The following is a 20,679-nucleotide window of genomic DNA, read 5'->3' on the forward strand; positions in this document are numbered from 1 at the left end:
AGGAAGTAATCCTCTATCACATTTTTCACTTAGTGAGAAATTGAAATTTAGGTCTTTTTAGTTGGTCTATGGGGTTGCACAGAGTCGGACAATACTGAAGCGACTTGGAGGCAGCAGCAGCAGCTAGTTGGTCATGGCCAGCAGGTGGCAATCTAGGACCACGTGCTATCTTTCTCTTGCTGCTGCTGCTGCTAAGTCGCTTCAGTCGTGACCAACTCTGTGCGACCCCACAGACGGCAGCCCACCAGGCTCCCCCATCCCTGGGATTCTCCAGGCAAGAACACTGGAGTGGGTTGCCATTTCCTTCTCCAATTCATGAAAGTGAAAAGTGAAAGTGAAGTCGCTCAGTCGTGTCAGACCCTCAGCGACCCCATGGACTGCAGGCTTCCAGGATCCTCCTTCCATGGGATTTTCCAGGCAAGAGCACTGGAGTGGGGTGCCATTGCCTTCTCCGGAAGGTAGATTCAGTGGCCAGTAAAAACAATGAAAACCACTGCTCCTTTGGGGTTGGCTAATATAACACTGCTGCTGCTGCTGCTGCAGCAAGTCCCTTCAGTCGTGTCCAACTCTGTGCGACCCCATAGACGGCAGCCCATCAGGCTCCCCCATCTCTGGGATTCTCCAGACAAGAACACTGGAGTGGGTTGCCATTTCCTTCTCCAATGCATGAAAGTGAAAGTGAAGTCACTCAGTCGTGTCCGACTCTTAGCGATCCCATGGACTGCAGCCTACCAGGCTCCTCCATCCATGGGATTTTCCAGGCAAGAGTACTGGAGTGGGGTACCATTGCCTTCTCCGAATATAACACTACAATATGTAAAAAGGTCAGCACCACGGGTCATCCAGCTTACCTAACTGGACAACTAACAAAAATTCCAAATGGTTTCCAACTAGAGTTGAATACGTTTTATGGCATTTGGTTTATGTGTTTGTTATGAAGCAGAGCTATGAACACTGTGATTTGCTTTGCTTGCTTTTGGACACAATGATTAATATATGTATGGAAACCTATTAACATTCTTTCATAAGGAAAACAAAGGGGCAAAACCCTAACATATTAGGTAGGGACGAGACAGAGTCCAAAGCCCTGTTCACATTGTATTAAATTATATATTCCTCTTACATTCACCTCAACCAGAATAAAATCAAATTTGAGAATTATATATACTATATATATAATAATCGCTTTATTATGTATATATATAAATTTGTCTAACTACCCCCTAAAAGTAATTTTAAATTAGAAAAGGTTACCCATTTGTATCAGCTGACGGCATCCCAGTCTCTCTCCATGGAAATGCAGGGGCGCCAGTGCACACAATGAGAGACTATGCCTCTTGGCAGAAACGGAGAGTCCACCAGTTGACATACCTAAATCACTGGCAGATTTTAAATGAAGAGTTCGGCCGAAGAAGAATACTGTCAGCCTGTATTCCCTGGATACATTGCCCTTCATGGTTTGAGCTCCTTCGGGGAGGGAGGGCAAGGGGCAGGAAAGGATAAACACCATGAAGTGTTCCTTCCAGAAACCTTAGAAAAACTGCCAAGAGACCAAGAGATTTCCAGATGGTTGGGAAAACCAAAGATGTTAACAAAGCAAATCACAAATAGGCATTGATCAATGTGCTTTGCGTGGGTGCACTTTTTTTTTTTTTTTTAACCATCTTAATCAGGAGCATCGGACACTGTGTGAATTTCCATCCGGGAATCCAGAGCCATCTCTGAAGCCGAGACATCGTTTTCTAGTTTCCGTTCCGCATACACGTCTGTTCTTTCTGGGGACTCCATGCGACTGCGGACTTCTGCCACGCCGGGGTGGTTTTTCCGCAGGTGCTGGTGGAGGGTGCCTTGGAAAGGGAAGCACTTCCCGCAGATCTCACAGCGGAATGGCTTGTCATCGGTATGGCCCCGGATGTGGTACTCCAACTGGTCCTTCCGCGGGTACTTCTTCCGCAGAACTTGCATACAAAGGGCATGATTCCCATGTGGAGTCGCATGTGCCGGTCAAGACTTCCCTTCTGGTTGAAGGACTTGCTGCAGTAGATGCAGATCAACCTCTCGTTGTACGGGTACGAGTATCTTTCTCTTAGGGTTAGACTAAATAAAATCTGAGCTTTTTTCTGGTTTGTGGCCGCCGGGGGCGGGGAGTGGGAAGTCTTCCTTGCTGTACTTAGCTTTTAGCTTTTCTCCACTTGCAGCAAGCAGGGGCTACTCTTCATTGCAGTGTGTAGGGTTCTCGTTGCTCTAGGCATGCTGGCTCAGTAGTTGCAGTGTACTGGCTAGGTGTCCAACCACAAATAGAATCTTCCTGAACCAGGGATTGAACTCGTGTCCTCTGTATTGGCAGATGGATTCTTAACCACTGAATCACCAGGGATGCCCTAATCTGAGTTTTTATAGCCAACAAGTAGTTGGTTTTCCTGTGAGTTTATCTGCCTTTGTAACAATAAGCTTTTAGAACATGGCCTACAATTAGTACTCCTCAAATTATCTGAAACACTTTTGAATTATTTCTTCTATCACATTATTTTCATTTAAAAGTAACTGCCAACATTTATTGAACATCTAGTAAGTGCTATGCATTGCTAGATTCATAACATACATTATCTCTAAACCCTACAACAACCCATTTTTCAGATAAGATAACTGAAGCTGCTGCTGCTAAGTCACGTCAGTCATGTCCAACTCTGTGCGACCCCATAGATGGCAGCCCACCAGGCTCCCCCATCCCTGGATTCTCCAGGCAGGAACACTGGAGTGGGTTGCCATTTCCTTCTCCAATGCATGAAAGTGAAAAGTGAAAATGAAGTCGCTCAGTCGTGTCCGACTCTTAGCAACCCCATGGACTGCAGCCTACCAGGCTCCTCCTTCCACGAGATTTTCCAGGCAAGAGTACTGGAGTGGGTCGCCAGTGCCTTCTCCAATAACTGAAGCTAAGAAAGATTAAATGACATGTCCAGGGTCACCAACCACTGGTATTGTATTCCAGTTTGGCACTGAAAAATATTTCTAATTTCTATCTGTATTATCACTGAACTCCTCTGTTGCAGGAAGGCGGACCCCTTCCAGGGCCCAAAACCAGGCTCTTGTCTAACACTCGGAAATGAATTGTCTGAGGAGGCACATGTGCTGACAAAGCAAGAGGTTTTATTGGGAAAGGGCACTCGGGTGGAGAGCAGTAGGGTAAGGGAACCCAGGAGAACTGCTCTGCCATGTGGCTCGCAGTCTCGGGTTTTATGGTGATGGAATTAGTTTCCAGGTGGTCTTTGGCCAATCATTCTAATTCAGTCTTTGCTGGTGTCACACGCATTGCTCAGCTAAGATGGATGCTAGCCAGAGGGATTCTGCAAAGTGGACGGACACACAATGTCTCCTTTAGACCTTTCCCGAACTCTTCCAGTTGGGGGTGGCTTATTAGTTCTGTATTCCTTATCAGGATCTCCTGTCATAAAACAACTCATGCAAATGGTTACTATGGTGCCTGGCCAGGGTGGGCGGTTTCAATCAGTGTATTTCCCCTAACATAACCTGTTCTAGGAAGAATTAAGAGCTTCACAACAAGTAGTTTATCTTCACCTGGAGCTAATCTTATTATTCCTAACATGAAACTGACTTTGGTTATTTAAGATGATCTCAAATTTAATTGTCTACTGAGTTCAGTTCAGTTCAGTCACTCAGTCATGTCTGACTCTTTGTGACCCCATTGAATGCAGCACGCCAGGCCTCCCTGTCCATCACCAACTCCTGGAGTTTACTCAAACTCATGTCCATTGAGTCGGTGGTGCCATCCAACTATCTCATCCTCTGTCATCCCCTTCGCCTCCTTCCTTCAATCTTTCCCAGCATCAGGGTCTTTTCCAATGAGTCAGTTCTTCGCATCAGGTGGCCAAAGTATTGGAGATTCAGCTTCAGCATCGGTCCTTCCAATGAATATTCAGAACTGATTTCCTTTCAGATGGACTGGTTGGATCCACTTTGTACTACTTTTGTACTATTTCTGCATATTTCTACATTTTGTATAGGTTAAATAAGAATCTTTATCAGGAAATTACCAGTTCACCTCTGTAGAGAGCTTGGACAGGTTTACTGACAAAAAGGCTGAACAAAGTGAAATCTATTACATTTCCTGGACCCACGAGAAAACTGAGTTTGCAGAGCAAACTGGCAGTCTGAACTATGGAAAAACAGACAAATCCAACGACTCATAGCCAAGATTTGCCTATCTGAAGCAGAAGCTGCTAAAGTCATAAAAACTGGTAGGCAAACTTAGCTCATGATTTTGGTCAATTGTTGGAATCTGAATGCAGACTAGCATAAGTAGGAGCCACAGTCTCAGGGCAAAAGGCCTGGGGGATAGGGGGCAGAAGGGAGGGTGGGGAACAAGGGAGGTGGCTAATCCCACTGGGTTCTCAAAGTAAAGATCTGAGGAAAATGCCCTTGTGAGTCTAGCCAGGGTTAGGGAAGCATAATTATTATAACAACTTTACCAGAGCCTTGTCCCAGGTTCATGGGGGAAGGACATTCCTCTCACTCCAGCCTTCTCATCTTCCTGCCTCACCTAGAGTGAGGTAAAGGCTATCTAAGAATAAATACTTGTGAAAATCATGGGCAAGAGACGTAGGCCCAATAAAAGGTTGGCAATGGATTGGAAGATTGTAGACCACGCCCCCTTCCTTACACCTTACCACTACTCCAGCAAGGCTCCAGTGTAACAATAATGGGTTATAACTGAAAAAAACTGCAAGACACAAGTTCTTCTCTGAAAGAACTTAGGGCAGACCAAGGTCAACAGAAGATATAAAATCAAGAACACTAGAGGAATCTGATGCCTTTGGCACCTATAGCTACAGCAAACATTAAACAAAGCTCAACTCCTAGCCAGATGACCATAAATTCTCACACACCTCAGCTCCTGTTACCTAATACAACACACTAGGCTTTCAACAAAAAAAAATGAAAAGAAATGTCAATATTCAAGAAAAGAAAGTCCAAAGAGGCAAAGCAAGCATCAGAACCAAACTTAGATATGAATCAGATGTTCCAAGTATCAGAAAAGGAATTTAAAATAACTATGACTAATATGTTAAAGTCTCTAATCGAAAAAGTAGACAACATGCAAGAACAGATGAATAATGTAAGCAGACAGAGAGAAATTTTGAGAAAGAAGCAGAAGGAAATGCTAGAAATCAAAATCATTTTAAGAGAAACTTTTAAAAAATGTCTTTGATGGGTTTACCAGCAGATTTGACAGCCAAGGGAAGAAGATAGGTCAATAAAAACTTGAAGATAAGTCAATAAAAGCTCTCCATGCTGAACTGAATAGAGACAAAACTTGACAATCAGAAAAGTGAATTTTAAAAATGTCAAATACTTTTGAAGATATCACATATGAACACCTGGAATGCCAGAAGGAGAAGAAAGGGGAATAGAACAAATATTTGAAGTAATAATGGCTGCAACATTCCAAAATTAATAACCCCAAACCACAGATCTAGGAAGTTTAGAGTTACAAAGTAGAATAAATACCAAAACCAAACAAACAAATGAGCTACATGTAGGCATATGTAACAAAACTGCAAAAAACCAAAGGCAAAGGGAAAATCTTCAAAGAAGTCAGACGAAAAAAGAAATATACTTTTTGTATAGTGGAACAGGGTAAGAATTATAGCTTCTCATTAGAAATCTTGTAAGTAAGAAGAGAGTAGGGTGAAATACTTAAAATGTTGAAATAAAAATAAAATATATAAATAATTATTTAAACTAAATGATAAGAAAATATCCTACTTTTTTTAGTGGGAAAAAGATCTGCTTGGACATCTCATAAAAGACACAAGATTTTTAAAAAAGCATATAAAAATAGGCTCAGTATCATTTAATATTAAGGAATTACAAATTAAAACAACGATAAGATACTATTCAGTTCAGTTCAGTCGCTCGATCGTGTCCAACTCTTTGCGACCCCATGAATCACAGCACGCCAGGCCTCCCTGTCCATCACCAACTCCCGGAGTTCACTCAGACTCAAGTCCATCGAGTTGGTGAGGCCATCCAGCCATCTCATCCTCTGTCATCCCCTTCTCCTCCTGCCCCCAATCCCTCCCAGCATCAGGGTCTTTTCCAATGAGTCAACTCTTCGCAGGAGGTGGCCAAAGTATTGGAGTTTCAGCTTCAGCGTCAGTCCTTCCAATGAACACTCAGGACTGATCTCCTTTAGGATGGACTGGTTAGATCTCCTTGCAGTCCAAGGGACTCTCCAGAGTCTTCTCCAACACCACAGTTCAAAAGCATCAATTCTTCAGTGCTCAGCTTTTTTCACAGGCCATTATACACCGACTAAAATGGCCAAAATCTAAAAAAAAAAAAAAACCCAAAATGCCAACTGTTGGGGAAGATGCAGTAGGGACTCTCATTCACTGCTGGTGGGAGTGCAAAATAGTGCAACTATTTTGGAAGACAGCTTCTGATAAAATCAAATGTTATCTTTCAATGTAATCTAGCAATTGTACTCTTAGGTATTTACTCAACCAATTTGAAAACTTGTGTTCACACAAATACCTGCATGTAAATATTTAGTATTTTTTATAATAGCCCAAAACTAGAAGCAATCAACATATCTTTCAATAGCTGAATGGATAAGCAAACTGGTAAATCCTTGCAATGGAATGCTATGCTATGCTAAGTCACTTCAGTCGTGTCCGACTCTGTGCGACCCCATAGACGGCAGCCACCAGGCTCCCCCATCCCTGGGATTCTCTAGGCAAGAACACAGGAGTGGGTTGCCATTTCCTTCTCCAATGCGTGAAAGTGAAAAGTGAAAGGGAAGTCGCTCAGTTGTGTCCAACTCTTAGCGACCCCATGGATTGCAGCCTACCAGGCTCCTCCATCCATGGGATTTTCCAGGCAAAAGTACTGGAGTGGGGTGCCATTGCCTTCTCTGTGCAATGGAATACTATTCAACAAAAAAGAGAAATGGGCTCTCAAGTCACAAGACATGGATGAATCTTAAATACATAGTACTATCTATGTGAAAGAAGGCGATTTGAAAAGGCTACATACTCTATCATCTCAATTTTTCAAAACTCAGAACTTTACAGCACAAAGAGTAAACATCAAATGTATGCCAAAAAAAAATTAAAATGGGGGAGGCAGAGGAATCCCAGATGGACTGCAGAAAGTGACCAAAAAATCTAAATGTATTACAAATGTTTAAAACAATCTCACTGAAGAGGGTAGGTGAGAAAGGTGCTGACCAAAGTAACTTTGGAAATGGAGTTTGCAAATCTAAGGCAAAAGGAAAGTGAAAGTGAAGTCACTCAGTCGTGTCCGACTCTTTGGCAAAAGGAACTGTACATAAACACTATACTCCAGTTTATCAAGTTGCTGCCCACAGGAGTGCAGGTTAACAATTCTGAAACCAATGTACATGTACACTGGAAATGAGCAATTAAGTAAATTTGCAGTGGATATTAGGAACCAGTTTTTTCACTGTTGTATGGGAGGAAGCTAGAATAATCTGATTGTAATGAATTAGTGTTAGAGACACTTCAATAGCACACCTAGTTCTCATATATTCTTTTCTAATACTCTTTTCAGTAAAAGTAACTAGGGCCCTTAGAGAAATGGCCTATTCTAGGAGTGAGGCAAGAAATAGACAAGATGAGCCTGGAGCATCTTATAGGATCAGAAAGTAAGCAAGTGCACAAAACACAAAACAAAACCCCCGAATGATGGGGTATATCAAAGGGATACAGGAGTCAACTGAAAGACTTATCAACAGTCAAACCTGGAAAATTTTGAGCAAAAAATAAAGTTGTATTGGATAGTAACCCAAAGCACAAAATAAATATCCACAAGTCCTTTCTGATACAAATAAATGATTGCTTGATGGAATAAATAAATAAATGGAGGAGAATAGACAAATCTCCCATGCAGAAGAATATTAAATAATTTAAGTAGGTAGTTACCCTTAAGGAGATGTAGCATAATTCTCTATTCAAATCTGCACCGTGCATGGTGACTTTTTTCCAAAGAGTATAGCATGGAAAAGGAGAGAAAAAAGTAATTTTACAGTAAAGAAAGCTGATAACCACTGCCTTAGCCAGGTGATCAAGATTAACAGCAACAGTGATGTCACATTCATAGTAGATACTCTTGATGTGGGTCTTCTCTCAAGGCTCAGTGGGTAAAGTATCCACCTGCAACGCAGGAGACACAGGAGACACAGTTTCGATCCCTGGCTCCAGAAGATCCCCTGGAGCAAGGCATTGAAACCCACTCCAGTATTCTTGCCTGGAGGATCCCAGGGACCAAGGAGCTTTGTGGGCTACAGTCCAAAGGGTTCCAAAGAGTTGGACACAACTGAGCTACTAGGCACGCACTCACACTTGATGTGATGTAAAGAGAATGGCACTTTACTGTATACTCTTCCTCCTAAAAATGCATAATTTCAGTCCAATCATGAGAAGGCAATGGCAACCCACTCCAGTACTCTCGCCTGGAAAATCCCATGGGCAGAGGAGCCTGGTAGGCTGCAGTCCATTGGGTCGTTAAGAGTCGGCCACGACTGAGTGACTTCACTTTCACTTTTCCTTTCATGCATTGGAAAAGGAAATGGCAACCCACTCCAGTGTTCTTGCCTGGAGAATCCCAGGGACGGGGGAGCCTGGGGGCTTCAGTCTATGGGGTCGCACAGAGTCGGACACGACTGAAGCAACTTAGCAGCATGAGAAAACATCAGTAAAACGCCAACTGAGGAATATTCTGTAAAATATTTGACCAGTACTCCTCAAAGCTGTCAAGGTCATCAAAAATAAGGAAAGTCTGAGATGTTGTTACAGCCAACAGGAACATAAAGAGACATCCCAACTAATTGCAATGTGGTATCCTAGATAGGCTCCTATAACAGACATCCACTGAAGAGATTTGAATAATTTGTAGTTTAGTTTATGTTGTTTTTTAACTGTGACAAATATTTTGCAATATGCTAATAATAGGGGAAATTGAGTGTGGTATATGTAAGAACTTTGTGTACCATCTTCACATTAATCTTGTAAATCTAAAGCTGGTCTAAAGGTAAAAGTTTATTTTAAAAGTCTTTATCAGAATTTGCATATGCATCAGTAAATTATCCTAAATATCTCAAGGTAATAGTACCACAGTTGAACCTTTGAGATTGAATTTTTAAGTTGCATAGAAAAGGATTCATTCTACGTGCAAAAATGCATGTGAGCAAAAGTTTGCATGCCTGCATTATTAGTTTCTGCATTGTTGTACTGCTAGTCATCTGCAATACAAACAGACACAAGCTATGATTAGTTATTTTCTTGGGCTCCAAAAACAGATGGTGACTGCAGCCATGAAATTAAAAGAACGCTTGCTCCTTGAAAGAAAAGCTGTGGCCAACCTAGACAGCATATTAAAAAGCAGAGACATTACTTTGCCAACAAAGTTCCATCTAGTCAAAGCTACGGTTTTTCCAGTAGTCATGTATGGTTGTGAGAATTGGGCCATAAAGAAAGTAGAGCACCAAAGAATTGATGTTTTTGAACTGTGGTATTGGAGAAGACTCTTGAGAGTCCCTTGGACTGCTGAGAGATCAAACCAGTCAATCCTAAAGGAAATCAATCTTGAATATTCATTGGAAGGACAGATGCTGAAGCTGAAGCTCCAATACTTTGGCCACCTGATGTGAAGAACTGACTCATTGGAAAAGATCCTGTTGCTGGGAAAGATTGAAGGCAGGAGGAGAAGGGGACAGCAGAGGATGAGATGGTTGGATGGCATCACTGATTCAATGGACGTGAGTTTGAGCAAGCTCTGGGAGTTGGTGAAGGAGAAGAAAGCCTGGTGTGTTGCAGTCCATGGGGTCGCAAAGAGTCAGACATGACTGAGTGACTGACTGAAATCATTACTGGCACAGTCTAGATTTTCTAGATTTTTCTCTAACTGGACATGAACTTTGTTGAGCCACTGATGATGATGTTCCAGACAAAGAACGGCACTGCTGGCTTTCCTCTTGCATTCAATGCAGTTAGAAGACAAGGACTCCCTCTTGACTCTTACTCCCTGACCTTCTAGAACATGAGAAGTGCTCGCCATTGATAATCTGAGCATCATTTAAAATCCTGCTTGGGCTGTGGAGGCTTACTTCAAGGTTCTTATGGGGGGTCAAAGATGAGGGGCACTGATTCTTCAAGAGAATCACCTTAAAAGATAATGACACCTGAGAACTGTCATAACAGTTTAAATCATGTGATATCAAGTTATCTTTGTTATTGACATGAAAGTGATGCCTTGAGTCAGATTCTTATTTAGAGAGCCCAGGATAACAAACGTCTGGATATTGGGACCACTGCAATACTTATAATAGTCTTATGAAGGACCACCAGATGAATATAGATTCTATTTAGAATGTATCTATAATGCAAATATACATAAATATCCTATCATATTTTTGAAAGGATGTTTTCCAAAATTTTGAGAAAGTTGCCTCAACATATGCTAGAGTATGTAGAAAGGCTCACATCCAAGTACACATTCTCTGTAACCCCAGGAAAGTACAGAAACCTAGAGGAATAACTGTCTTCTGCTACTAGGAGTCCATGTCCAAGATACTCATGATCCTGGAAGAGAACAGCTACAGGAAAGGTTAAGAATTTACCCAAAGTGTTCTCTTAGGAACTAGGGACTGTTATAATTGCAGCTGAAGATGATCGGAGTCTGAGTTCTACCTTTTTGTTCAATGTTTATATGACTTTAGCTGAGCACTCAACTGCTCTGAGTCTGATAGAAACCCTAAAAACTACTTCATGGAGTTTAGGATTTAAATGAGAGAAGTGATAGAAATCAGAGGTCAATAAATCAAATTAATTGCTTATGCTAAATCTAATGTGAACACTTCTGAATATAATAGAAAAAAAGGAGCACTACTTTCTTTTGAGAGAAGGGGAAATGAGCTTGATTAAGCTATGAAGAGTTTTGTTTTGTTTTGTTGAGAAAGGGAGGGCATTTGGGAGGATGTCAGCTGTCTGCTTCTCTGCTGAAACTGAGAATAGAGAAGGAAAAGAAAGTGGATGCTTCCATGTGTAATTATTTCCTTTACCTTGCATGCCACCTTAGGACCCTCCTTGGAGACAAGGAAGCTGGGAAACAGAATTTGTGTCTCCCCACATCATAGACAGACGGGAACGGCTACCTACTCCAATATTCTGGCCTAGAGAATTCCATGGACTGTATAGCCCACAGGATTGCAAAATGTCAGACACGACTAAGCAACTTTCACTTTACCTTATCTCTCAAGTATCTCTCAAGTATCTCTTCTCTGGGAATGCTCTCCTGGAGCGAGGAGGAATGCTGAGAAGAAGAATAACAGTTGAAAAGCTTTGGCTGGTAGCCTTATACCTTGGACATGCACCTCACAGTCTATGGGCACTGACCAAGGCATCAACTGAGTCAGCTTCATTTTTATCAATGATGAGTATGAAAGCTACATAAATAATAGTTTTAATCAAAAATATTAGTATCTTGATTCACCCGTTGCATCACTTTACTTGAAATGGTGAAAGGTACTTTTTTTTCTATAAAACAGAAAAAATGAATACAAGTTTAAGTGAAAATGTTAGTTGCTCAGTCATGTCTGATTCTTTGCAACCCCATGGACTGTCTGTGGAATTCTCCAGGCAAGAATACTGGCATGGGTTGCCATTCCCTTCTCCAGGGGATCTTTCCAACCCAGGGATTGAACCCAGGTCTCCTGCATTGCAGGCAGATTCTTTACCATCTGAGCGCGCAGCACACCACAAGGTCATCAAACACAAGGTCTCTGAAATAGTCACACATAACAAGCCCTTTAAACAAAGAGTGCTTGTACTTCAGTCCAGTGTACATGTAAGGGGTCAGAGACATGCTGAAAAAATATAAATCTCATCCTCCTTCAAAGATGTTGTAAACGAGCAAAATATGAGTGTGGTAGTATTGAAAGCAAAACAGCTGACTTTGTATTGGAGTCTCCGTTTGTATATGATGAAACTTAAGATGTTGGAGAGGAACCAGAAATATTTTATTTGGAAATACAAACAAAAAATAATTTCAGATGGATTTCAATAAATGTAAACCCTGAGGGAAGGAGAACTTAAGTAGCTCAAAAGGACTGTCTCATATTTATGAAGAGATGAAAGTATTTAAGGATAAAAGCACAAAAGACAATGTAACCTTCCCAAAATCACTTTAATTGACGAAGACTTTAGTAAAAATTGCTTCAGCATAAACACAAACATTTACTATGTCTGAGTAGGAAAGCCAACAGCTATTAAAACCTGCCTAGAAAATAGCAGAGCTGCAGTCCAGACCACATACCCAGTCTAGCTCCACTGTTTTAATCACTACGCTCTGTATCTCGTTGTCAGATAAGCCAGGCTTGAGCTCATATTTGCCATGTAATTACCAGAGTGATCTAATCTCTCTAAACCTTATCCTCATCTGTGAAATGGGAACATAGTTTCCAATACCTGGGGATTTCGTGAACATTAACTGAGATAATGCCTAAAGCCTCTTAGCGTGTGTGCTTCAAACGTGGTTACTATTATTACTGCTTTCCTATCTTCTGAATATTGACACTATTATTTTGTGAGATACTTTTAAGTAGAAGTGATATACTGATAAACTTTTTTAAACAATTTTGATCGCTGTACTGTATACCTCACTGTAAGATACTCCACAAGGTTTCTTCTGTTGTAAAGAAGGTTTTTCTCTTGATTCGTGTATGTTGGTCTTGAGCCCAGTAACTCTGTTGAATACTCAATAGTAACTCTAAAAGTTTGTAGATTTTCTTCAAAGCTTTGATGTGTCAGTATCAACAAGTAGGGTCACAGAAGGTTTCCCTAAGAAATATCATTTTATCTAAGTCTTAAATGAAGACTGGAATTTAAACACAGGAGGAAATGTATGAGGAAAGGCCCCAACTCCCTACATCTCCATGGCACTTCTGTTAACCTCTTTGCTCCCTTGGGACTATTTCCACTGCATAAACATCTCCCTCCCACTGGGTACTGTTGCCTAGAGGGATTCTTTCCATCTTTGTCTCTCACAGCCACAGGATCATCTCTTTCTCCCTCCAGATTTTATCTCATCTCTGCTTTCTGCCTGCTGTTTGGAACTTGTTTCCAGTTTCACTTTCATCTGGGCTTCAAACTCTCCCTAGAGGTTCCAGCTGGAGCAGTGTCTCACATCGTTAGAAAAACAGGATAGACAGCAAGCCTGATAGGCTAACACCAAACTGCTTAACTGCAAGTGGTAAAAATTGGGGGAGATGGGGCTTTTACGTTTCAGAAAGGTCACTTTATCTGCAATGTGGAGAGTGGATTCTGGGTGAACAGAACCAGAAGTAGAGACATGGCTTGGAGCCGTTAAAAACTAGACAATAGGCCCAAAATGGAGTTACTTATGCTAAGTCAAATGTCAACAAACTGAGTTAATTACAATTTTGGATCTCCAAGAAATGGAAATTTAAACCAGTCAATCAGGAATCATCTGATCAGCACTAGTTAGATTATCTGCCTCACAGAACCCTGCATACATGCTAAGTTGCTTCAGTCATGTCCTCTTTGCAACGCTATGAACTGTAGCCTGCCAGGCTCCTCTGTCTATGGGTTTCTCCAGGCAAGAATGTTGTAGTGAGTTGCTATGCCCTCCTCCAGGGAATCTTCCTGACCCAGGGATAGAACCTGTGTCTCTTAAGTCTCCAGCATTGGCAGGTGGATTCTTTACCACCTGGAAAGCCCCATAGAATCCTGGTATTCCCAAAAGGAAAGTAACTTTACCACAACCAACCTACTTATTTCTCAGTGTAACTTCCTTGTACCTGCTGCCTTCTGCCTATGAAAGTTTTTCATTTCATACCTCTCCTTGGAGCACCTTTCTATCTCATAGATTTGATGCTTCCCCAATTCAACTCTGATTTTGCTCAAATAAACTCAAAATTTTAATATGCCTCAGTTTATCTTTTAATGGAGGTTATTGAAATAAAAACCAGACATGACATAAAAAGGCTATGGGCAAGAACAGTGGCTGTAAGGAAGCCTTTTGGATATAAAATCTGCAGACTTGGAGATGAATTTGATATGGAATTTGAGAAAAAGGGATGAAGCTCAGAGTTTCAATGTGAGTGACTGTGTAAAATGATGGTGTCACCAACTAAGTTGGAAACACTAAGGAAAATGTTTGTGGATGATGATCATAGATTCAGTCTTGGTCACACTGAATCAGGGGTGCCCAATGGGCCATCCAAAGGCTATATCCAGAAGTCAGTAGTTCTAACTGTCTAAAGTTAAAGACTGGAGGAAGGATCTAGAAGCCACCATAGAGTGATGGGATTGTCAGAGGAGGGTACACAGAGAAGCACTGTTGGAGAAAGATATCCTTAAGAAAAAGTAACATCTAAGAGACATGCATAGCTACCAGTTTTAGCCCTCAGATTCAAGTATGCAAGAAATAGAATAATATTTTGAGATACTGACCCTGCCTTTCATTTCTTGCACTCCAATCCCTTATGCAGCATAGGCAACTAGAGCATTCTACATTTACTGTCTACATGGAAAGCTGGTGCCTCAGAACACACAGAAAAGAGTTAAATTCTGGATTTTGAGTTCCCAAAACAAATATCCAGAGAGGTTCCGAGAGGCCACAGAGAGTCAGGTCACTTCTCTCAGCTCCCTAGAATAATTAGCTGCCCCAGGAGAGGAGAAAGGGGAGGGTAGTAGAAGGGTTCAGGTTCCTGTGGGCCCTCCTCCCGGAGGAGGATCCCTGCCACTCCACCAGTGCTCAGCAAAACTGCAGGGATCTTATCCGAAGAGACCTGGGTTTATTTTCCAAGGGGAAGAGGAGTTTATCTATTCCTAAAACAGAAACTGACTTGTCATCTTCAGGTATAAACTCCTTAAAGAGATTTTTGCCCATTTAACTGCTAAAAATCCTATGAATTTTATATCATTAAATAGAAAAATTATCTGGAAGTGAAAATTTATGTAATGTTATCCAAAAACAATTTTTTTCAGAGACTTTATTATAATGGCCATATATCTCACAAAAACTTCATTTTTTTCGCCCACTTGTTCATCTTTTATTCCCTCTCTTTGTTCATGTAAATTTTAAAATTCCTTGTTTATTGTCACAGCTGGTTTAGTTCAGAGGATATAGGCACAATATATTTTTGTGAATAACTATTCCAAACTCTACTGCTGGCAATAAGACCTTGTGCAAGAAACAGTTTATACCAGGACTTGGCAAACCACAGTCCTTGGACCAGATCCAACCCACCTAAGGTTTTTACATTTTTAAAAAATCAAAGAATCAGATTTCGTGACACAAAAATATTACATGAAATACAGGTTTTGGTGTCCATAAATAAAATTTGGGGGAATAATTGTGGTTGTTTATATATGGCCTATATAAAGACAGAACTTAAAATTATAAGAGGAGCCATCTAAGCCAAAAATCTTCACTATCTGACTGTTTATAGAAAAGGTTTGCTGACCTAGGCTCTGTCTCTGTTATCATTTTCTTTTACTTGGAAAATCTGCTCTGCTTTAAGGAAAGAAAAGGAAAGAAAATGTTTAGAAGGAAACATTTCTAACATCCTTAGAAAGAGAAGGAAAAAAATGTTTAAAGTCAACTTTCAAAAGAAGTGTCCAAATATACCAATTCATTTGGTTTCTGATTTTGTCTAAATTGATTTTTTATCCTTATATAATAGTACAGATGGGCTTCCCTGGTGTCTCAGTGATAACGAATCCACCTGCCAAGGCAGGAGATACAGGTTCAGTCCCTGGGTCAGCAAGATCCTCTGGAAAAGGAAATTGCAACTCACTCCAGTATTCTTGCCTGGGAAATCCCAAGGACAGAGGAGCTTATAGGGCTACTGTCCATGGGGTTTTAAAAAAAGTTGGACACACGCAGCGACTAAACAGCAACAATTACAAAGGAAAAAAAATTCACAAATTCTAAGATTACACAATAGGCATCTACAATAAGAATCTGATAAACTAATTATTCATAATTATTCATTTCTTTTTCTTTCCATTTTTGTATAATAGATGGTTGATGTCATTAAGTAAAATTAATAATTTTGTTATCTGTGCTCTCCCTAGTTCTTGTTCTCTCAATTGAAATGAGGAAATGCAAAAAGTTTTAAGATGTAATACTTGCTTTTAATGACCTTCAGTCAAGCAAGGAGTGACAACATATGTACATTGAAAGAAAGCTACATAATTTATAATTTAATGTATTTCAAATGTATCACACAAGCAACAAAGTCTTGAGAAAGATGTGCTCCAGCTTTGGGAAAATTTTATTAAAAATTTAGGATTTTTATCTGAATATTTGAGGAAGGAATAGGCTTGAAATGGTTAGGGGCAGAAAAGATGAGCGAGAAGAGGATGGAAGCAGTCCATGTGAAGGGGCAAGGTATGGGCAAGGCCTGTTGGTGGGAAAACATGAGATAGTTCAAGAGATAATAAGTATTTTTGCCACATAGGAATTCATGGAAGCAAGAATGTCACACTCAAATACCTATAGGTAACAAACTGGTAAGATAAATCTTCAAGTGGCTAGGTGGGGACTGCAGAAAACTGGAGAGTCCCTGGCTGAACTAAGGATCCCAAGAGTTAGACATACCCCTAGTTGGTATAAGGCTTTTAATCTCCAGAATGAGAAGGCAGAACTTAGGTCCACAAAACAGGACGTTCTCAGCCCCAGCTAAGCATTCTCCTCACCCATCAGCATGACCTCTGGCCAGAGAAACAGCTTAAAAGCAACATCCAGCTCCCAAACTGAAGCATGGATGCAGGAAAACAAACTGATCCCTTTAGGTGGAAAGACAATTCACTCACACTGTCAGAGTAAGAGGTCAAGACACAGCTGCCTATGGTAAACATCATCAATGTTAAAAAGAAACTGCCTGGCAACCACACAAATACAATGCACTCCAATAAAGGAGCAATAATCAAAGGTGACATTCAAAAGACAGATGAAATCTTAACAATAAAACAACTGAGGAAAAGCCACAGAAGCATATTCCGAGGGTGACCTTTGTGTTGCGGAAGAATTTAAAATAAAAACACAAACTCAGTGAGCAAGAACTTGAAAAGGGGAGGGTGATAAAACAACAGCTTGAGATGAAATGAGAGACTGCCAAGATAAGGGAAAAAATTAAGAAGCCAAATGTATGACGCTTCATCCTGCTGACTATGCCAATGGTATTGCTGATCCTGTTCACTGTGCCAATTGTCTTGCTGTATCTCACTGTGCACACTGTTCGTTGAAGCCAGGGTAGGCAAAGCACAAGATCAGAGGCTGGAAGGAGATACAAGGAGCTGTAGCAACTGCAGACACGTTTATTCTCTCCTGGTTGGCACAGCGGCAGCAGCAGCAGCCGTAACATAACCTAACACAGTACAACCTCTCTCCTGGCTGGTGCAGCAGCCGTAGCAATAGACACGCTATATTCTCTCCTCTCCCAGCTGACCCAAAGGACACAGCCTTGTCACAGCAGTAAGGCTGCCGCTTTCTAGGTGGAGCTCATACCGGCATACCGCACAAATTATCCCGTGACCCAGCGAGCACCTTGTGCCGGGCATGCACCGTGCCATAAGTGAGCTCAGCTGTTACATAAACCCCGTGACATGCATGCACAGTGCTCTAAGTGAGCTCAGCTGTTACATAGTCATTTACAAAACGTGGAGCAAGAGAGCCTAACCACGCCATCTTGGCTAATTTGCTCTCTCCCCACACCAAGTAGCACTGGTACCGAAATAATAGACAAGTTAGAACTTGACTGGAATAAAATATATCTGGTTGAAAATTTAATTAACGGCATAGCAGGAACACTTGAGATAATTACAGTGAATTCAGACAAAATAGAAGATGAAAACAATTTGAAATATGATGATTGATATAGAGTGTAAGAATGATCAAAATAATTGTTGCTCCTCAAGTAGAAAAACCAACAAATAAAACAACAACAAAAATGTTTTCAGAGGTTTAATACAGGAAAATTTCTTGAGATGAATATACAGGAAAGACTAGCACAGACCTGTTAATGTTAAGTCCTGCCTTTGTCAAATTGCTAAATTTAAGGGATTAAGAATTCTTTGGGCCATCAGGAAGGAAAAATAACTCACAAAGATGAGAACAAAGACTGCCTCAGATTTCTCCTATCAATACCTGTGCTAGAGGCTGGAAAATTTTTAACAACATTCTGAGGCAGAGAAAGTATTCTTCCTTGGGAAGACCCGGACTACTGTAATACACATTTTTGTTCAATTTAAAGTCAAGAGGTACACATTCTCAAATGTGAGAGAATTCCAGGAAAGTGGAGAATATCCCTGAATTGTTCTTGCAAAGGGGACAATAAAATACCTTCAACCAAAGCATGAGTTAAATAGAAGAAACTTAGAGGAAGAAATCATTGTTAAAAAAACAAACAAACAAACCTGATATTGATCAACTTATACAAAGACTAAAACCAAAAACTGAGGAACCATGATTGTAGGAAAAGTAAATATCATCCATCAGCCACGAAAATTAGGGGTTTGGGACTTCCCTGTCAGTCCCGTGGTTAAGACTCTGCACTTCCAATGCAGGGGGCATGGTTTCCATCTGTGGTTAGGGAACTAGATCCCACATGCCTCGAGGTGTAGCCAAAAACAAACAAAAATTAGAGGTTTGGAGAACGGAACATTGAAAGAAGTGTGAGGGTACAAATCACATCAACAGTCATAGGCAGAAGTAAATGGTAAATTACTCTCTCCTCAAAGCCTTTCAAAAGCTCACCATTTCACTCAGGACTCAGGAAAAATATAGATTTCTTGGCACACCAAGTCCTGCTACCCCTGAACCTCATGTCTTTGTACTGCTTCAGCCCTTTGGCCACCTTATCTTTTTGTTTTTAAACTTGTTCTATTAGAGTTTCCAGAGAAGCAAAACCAATTATGGAAGCAAAACCAATTATGGCCTACCTTGAAGATCTTCAGTAGGCTAGAACTCTAGGGAAGAGCTGATGCTGCAGGTGAAGTCTGAAGGCCATCTGCTGCAGAGTTACCTCTTGCCTGGGGGACGTCAGCAACTGGCCGGATGACTGTGGACCAGCCAATTTGACACATAAAATCAACCATCACACCTGCCTTAGTATTTTGTCACTGACTGCTTCCTCCACCTGGAACATTCTATCAGACCCCAGCCATGAGACCTATTCTGATCATACTGCTTAAAATAGCAACAGCTTCCAACTCCCATTCTTGAATCCTTTTAGCCTGCTCCAATTTTCCCACTGTGTTTCTTTCCCTCCCACCCTATAACACACTACAAAATGTACTCAACTGTTGTGCTTATTGTTTACTTTTTCACTTGACATTTTATTACCAAACCAATTCAGTAAAGCCAATCTATTGACGCTGAGGTTGTGGTGAAGAAAAGTGCAACATTTATTGCAGCCGCCAAGCAAGGAGTCCAGGCAGACAGCTAATGCTCAAAAGCCCCAAACTCCCTGATGGATTTCAGGGAAGCGTTTTTAAAGGCGAGGTGAAGGAGAGAGTCACAGAGTGCGTGACCAACTCTACACAATTCTCTGCTTTACGGGGAGGTAGTAGAGTGGTATCACAGGTTCACATCATCAGTCCTCAGGCACCAGTGGTCTGGGGGATATGTGCTTACGGTCATCAGGCAACATAGCTGCTTCTTTCTGGCAGAGGTCTCAGTATCTGCAAAACAACTTAGGAATGTACATCAGACCGTATGTCCTTCAGGTTGGAACAAAGATTCCATGACTACTATATGGCTGCTCTATTGTTTAAACTGTTACCAGTTTCCCTAGCCCAATTGCTAATTTTTGTTACTACATGTTCACATTCTTTCAGTCATTAATTCTTGAGCCAGGATTTTGTGACTCAGGGGAGGCCTGGAGACTAAAGCTTTTCTACAAACTACAGGCAGGCAGAGGACACTGAGGGATGGGGATCTGTTCTGAAATGGCCCATAGGATCCTACTTGGCTATACTTTCCCCCAGGTAACTCTGTGAAGTTAAGAGTGGGCCTCCCAGGTGGCACAGGGGTAATCTGCCTGCCAATCCAGGAGACACAGGTGATGCAGGTTTGATCCCTGGATTGGGAAGATCCCCTGGCGTAGGCAATGGCAATCCACTCAAGTATTCTTGTCTGGAAAACTCCATGGACAAGAGGAGCCTGGCGGGCTACAGTCCATGGGGTCACAAAAGAGTCAGACAGGATTTAGCAACTAAACAAATTTTTATATAGAGATGAAAAGATACTTTTATTTGAAATATACATTGATCACCCAGTGAAACACTGCTTATTATTGGACAGTGGAATTTTTATTTCATTACTTTTTCTTTGTACTTTTCCTTACTGCTTAATATTTAAAATTATTTTTGATCAACCACAATAGAGGCCTTCTCTGGTGGCTCAGTGGTAAAGAATCTACCTTCCAGTGTAGGAGACATGAATTCAATCTCTGATCCGGGAAGATCCCACATGCAGAGGAGCAACTAAGCCCGTGTGCCACAACATTTGAGCCTGTGCTCTAGAGTGCAGGAGCTGCAACTGCTGAGTCCACGTGCCGTAACTGCTGAATCCCATGCCCTAGAGCCTGAGCCCTGCAAGCCACAGCAA

The 20,679-nt window shown here is 41.2% G+C and overlaps 1 long non-coding RNA gene across 1 annotated transcript; it reads right to left on the minus strand.

Moving 5' to 3' along the window:
* Positions 1 to 6,207: 6,207 nt before the first annotated feature.
* On the minus strand, positions 6,208 to 19,999 carry LOC123329826. The gene is made up of 3 exons (XR_006545418.2): positions 19,372 to 19,999; positions 19,011 to 19,129; positions 6,208 to 6,349 (listed from the first exon to the last, which is right to left on the minus strand). It is a non-coding gene; the product is annotated as an uncharacterized LOC123329826 (long non-coding RNA).
* Between the last annotated feature and the right edge of the window lie 680 nt (positions 20,000 to 20,679).

This window comes from Bubalus bubalis, chromosome 16 (assembly GCF_019923935.1).
Source record: "Bubalus bubalis isolate 160015118507 breed Murrah chromosome 16, NDDB_SH_1, whole genome shotgun sequence".
Classification (NCBI taxonomy): domain Eukaryota; kingdom Metazoa; phylum Chordata; class Mammalia; order Artiodactyla; family Bovidae; genus Bubalus; species Bubalus bubalis.